The following is a 4982-nucleotide window of genomic DNA, read 5'->3' as shown; positions in this document are numbered from 1 at the left end:
CCACCAAATGTGCACCCATGCAGATATCCGTTCACCCTAAAGAATGAAATTGAAAAAATCATCAAGGAACTCTTGGAGGCAGGCATCATTCATACAAGCATTAGTCCTTATTCATCACCCGTGGTCATGGTGCTCAAGAAAGATGGGGAATGGCATATGGGTCCAGAATTTAAGGCCCTCAATAAGTTGATGGTCAAAGATAAATTTCCCATCTCAGTTGTTGATGATTTGCTGGATGAACTAAATGGGGCTCAATTCTTCACTAAGCTCGACCTTTGCTCAGGCTATCACCAAATTCACATGATAGAAGTAGACATTCCAAAGATTGCTTTCCGAACTCATGAAGGCCACTATGAGTTTCTGGTCATTCCATTTGGTCTTTGCAATAACCCATCCACTTTTCAAAGCCTTATCAACCACCTGCTCAAACCATATCTCAAAAAATTTGTCCTTGTTTTCTTTGATGACATCCTCATCTACAGTCGCACCTGGGCCACACATCTTCAGCATGTAGATCTACTCTTGCAACTGCTCCGCAGGCATAAATTATTTGTCAAGATGTCCAAGTGCTCTTTTGGCATGGAAGAAGTTGAGTATTTGGGCCACATTGTGGGGTGTGAATGTGTCAAGGTGGACCCCAAAAAGATCCAGGCAATGCAGGATTGGCCTCAACCAAAGACCTTGAAGAGCTTGAGAGGATTTTTGGGTCTCACAGGCTACTATCGCAAATTTGTCACAATTATGGTCGCATTGTTAGGCCCCTCACTCAACTCCTCAAGAAAAATTCATTCCTCTGGAATGATGAAGCACAACAGGCCTTTATAGCTCTCAAACATGCCATGTGTTTCACTCCAGTATTAGCACTACCTGACTTCACCAAATATTTTGTGATTGAATGTGATGCTTCTGGTACGGGTATTGGGGCGTTCTTAATGTAGGAAGGTCGACCCTTGGCCTTCATGAGCCAGCAACTAAGTGGGAAGAATCTGGGACAATCTACCTATGAGAAAGAGATGATGGCCATCTTACATGCAGTAGATACCTGGTGACCATACTTATTGGGGCAACGTTTCCAAATCCGCACAGACCATCAAAGCCTTAAATATTTTTTGGAGCAACGCCTATCCTCGACACAACAAATTAAATGGCTCGCCAAAATTCTAGGATATGATTATGAGATAATTTACAAGAAAGGGTGCGAAAATATTGTAGCAGATGCGTTATCATGCCAATTTGAGGAGGAAAGTACCCTGCTTGCAATTTCGCTTCCCATTCCAGACTGGATTGAAGAGGCTCGGAAGGAATGGTTTTCACATCCGTGGCTCTCCGAGCTCATTAATTAATTGCAGGCGGATCCAAATTCCACAACGGGCTACTCGTGGCAGGATGAGATTCTTCGCTACAAGGACAAATTCGTAATATCACCAACATCCACCCTCAAAAGTCGCATTTTGGTAGAGTTGCACTCATCTCCCACTGTAGGACATTCAGGCTTTTACAAGATGTATGCTTGCACTCCAAGATCATGTTTTTGGATAGGCATGAAAAAGGACTTTCTTACTTTTGTAGCTAAATGTGACGTTTTTCAGCGCCACAAAGGAGAAATAGTCAAATCCCCAGGCACATTACAGCCATTGCCCATCCCGGCCTCAATCTGGATGGAGGTTTCTATGGATTTCATTACGGGTCTTCCAAAGTTAGGAAACAAGTCAGTCATCATGGTGGTTGTGGACATACTTTCTAAGTATGCTCATTTTTGCGCCATACCCCACCCTTTTACATTGAATTTTGTCGCTCAATCTTTCATGGATCAGATCTTCAAATTGCATGGCATGCCCACTTCCATTTTGTGTGATCGTGACCCGATCTTCACTAGCAACTTTTGGCAAGAAATCTTCCGGCTACAAGGTACCCAACTACAAATCAGTACTTCCTATCATCCACAAACTGATGGTCAAACTGAAGCAGTCAACAAATGTCTGGAGACCTACCTGAGGTGTTTCACTTTCGAAAAGCAACATCTCTGGGTACAGTGGTTACCTCTAGCCGAATGGTGGTATAATACCAACTATCATGCCACCACCAAAATGACTCCATATGAAGCAGTTTATGGTCAACTCCCTCCTTCCCCTACTTCTTATATCAAGGGATGCTCGAAGGTATAAGCAGTGGATCAACTCCTATAGAACCGCACAACCATGCTATCCCACCTTTGAGAGAATCTTCATCAAGCCCAAAACCGCATGAAGCAACAGGCAGATCAACATCGCTCAGAACACAAATTTCAAGAAGGGGATCAGGTATTTTTGAGGCTGCAACCATATAAGCAAACATCACTCAAAGACAAGGGTTGTCAGAAATTATCTCCAAAATTCTACGGACTGTATCAAGTACTTCAACGCATTGGAGAAGTCGCCTACAAGCTAGCTTTGCCACCCATTGTAAAAATCCATCCAGTCTTCCATGTCTCATGCCTCAAGAAAGTGATTGGGAACCATTGCAGAATTCAAACCAGTCTACCTGAAGTGGATGAAGAAGGGTTAATATGGCTCCAACCTGAACAGGTTCTTGACACACGAGAACGACACTTGCACGGTCGCATGATCAAGGAAGTCTGCGTTAAGTGGAAAGACACCTCTCCGGAAGATGCGACCTGGGAACTAGCCACTATCCTTTAGCAGTTTCTGGAGCTTCAGCCTTGAGGAAAAGGCTATTCTTATGGGGGAGGGCATGTTAGGATCAAACCCTAACCCCCTTATTTATGTAATAGGATCGTGTCATAGTTATAGTTAAGTAAAGATTCACTAAAGCCCATATTAATAATTTTAAGTGGTTGACCCGCATTTAATGAAGAGACCACAGTTAGTTGCAAATGGGCCATGGTATTAGATAGATGGTATTAATAAGAACCATGGTATTGCCCCATGGTATTGCATGTATGAATCCTATATAAAGGATAGAGACTCCCCTCGAGGAGCATCGTGTCTTATTTTATAATTGAGCTTAGCTCTATTGGAGGTTGTGCCCTCGAAGAAGCAAGTGAACATTGATTTCTAAATAATAAAATACTTGCTGTTATTTCTCATTGTTCTATGTTCTGGGTATATTTCTTTGCATATTTGGTATTCTGGTATCGTCTTGCAGGTTAAGAGCATAACAGCCCAACTCACTGATCAGGGTTGTGGCAAGATCAAAAACTCATGAAATGCTCAGAAGATAATAATTTCATTAATAAAAGAGGATATTACAGGTTGTGGCAAGATCAAAAACTCATGAAATGCTCAGAAGATAATAATTTCATTAATAAAAGAGGATATTACAAAGTATGTTGTTACAAACTCAGATTTATCGTAATTCTCTTGTGATGTTAACGACTGGCTTTGACAACCCCATAACTCTACTTATACAATTTGTTAACACTAACAACTCCTATAATTACGAAAGTTGTCTGCCTACAATTACATAGTGGTTTCCAAAGTAAAACAGAATATAAAGATAGTAGTGTGTTGATTGAGAGGATCATCCACCATTGTATTTGATGTTCAAGGACATCACTGCCAGCTCAAAGGTCATCATTCGTTAAACCACAGTCCAGGTGATTGTCCCCCCAAATCTGTAAGAATAATTGAATTAGCAAGCCACTTAGGAAACAATCCCCTATGACTATGCTTCATTGATTAATGATTCATAATGACATGACATGAGATATACCTGTGTAGTTTAGAATATAAATTGACCAAAAATGGTGTAAAATAGATACAAGAAATAGGGTGAAAAGGTGTGTAAAAATATGCAAATTCAGCCGCCAACATCCCCCCCAACTAGTCTTTCTGCATGTCCTCATGCAGCTCATCGCCGATGGAGATTTGGGTTGGAGTTGTGGTGATCAGCATGAAGTCATGTGAGATCATATTTTGTAGGCAATTCTGTTCCCAGAAGCTTATATCCATCTATCCTGAGGACTTCCTTCCACCAATCCTCGCCTACCACATAAGCTAGGGTATACTGGTTGGTTGGAAGCTAGATAATGGGGAAACGGAACCTCAAACCCATCCATCGGATCCCACGAAGCTACATGCATGAAATATAATGAGTTACTCTATTTAAAGCCCAAGCGAAGTTGGGGGCCCCAAAATGTTAACATGTCATGACAGATGACGATGATAGCATCCACCGTTTCTTACAACTATCCGGGCCTCCTCCTAACAAGTAAAATTTGTTTTGTGCACATGTCAGCACACCATTTTTGGGTTGCCATCATCTATCCTTTCCATCCTTTGATATCCAATAAGGTATGACTTCTGTTATAGAAATTCACATACTAACAATTCTCCATCTGAAGGAAAAGTGGTCTGTTTGCTTGATTCTCTTCAAATGTGTCAAAGGACTTCTTCCACTTAACCTGATTAACTATGTATGAAATAAGCAGAGAACGAAGGATATTTTCTTCAATTTCCATTTTCTCAGTGCCTATTGCCTCAAGCCCTTCTTCTCCTTCTCTTGTGTCCACTGGCTGGTCTGTACTCCCTTTTTCTTTCTCTGCCTGTGCTTCTTCCAATTTTTCCTCATGCTCAGTAGTCGACACTGGTTCTTATGGAGTAGTGTCGACTACAGCCCTTGTTTCTTACAATGGTTCCTTATTCACTCGAGTAGGTGATGCAGGTTCTTGTGTATCAGAATCACCTACAATTTCATCCAAAGGTTCCTCATTTGGTTGGGAAGGTGATGCTGGTTCTTGTGTGTCAGCACCACTTGCAATTTCACCCAAGGGTGGCAATTCTCTCCTCAAATTGGCAGTCGACGCTGGTTCTTGTGGAGTAGCATCAACTGCATTGTATCCATTTCTTCTACTCCCATTGGGCTAGCAGGCGATGTTGGTTCTTGTGGAACAACATCATTTGCGGCCTCTTCTTCTTCCGCCACTAATTCTTCCTCATCCTCCTTTACATGCATCATAGCTACAAGTTCTTCCTCTGCTAGCT

Source organism: Pinus tabuliformis, chromosome 8 (genome assembly GCF_031772625.1).
Source record: "Pinus tabuliformis cultivar Carrire ecotype Pingquan chromosome 8, CPIR1, whole genome shotgun sequence".
NCBI lineage: Eukaryota > Viridiplantae > Streptophyta > Pinopsida > Pinales > Pinaceae > Pinus > Pinus tabuliformis.
The sequence above is the reverse complement of the archived record's forward strand: the minus strand, read 5'-3'. Positions refer to the sequence as shown.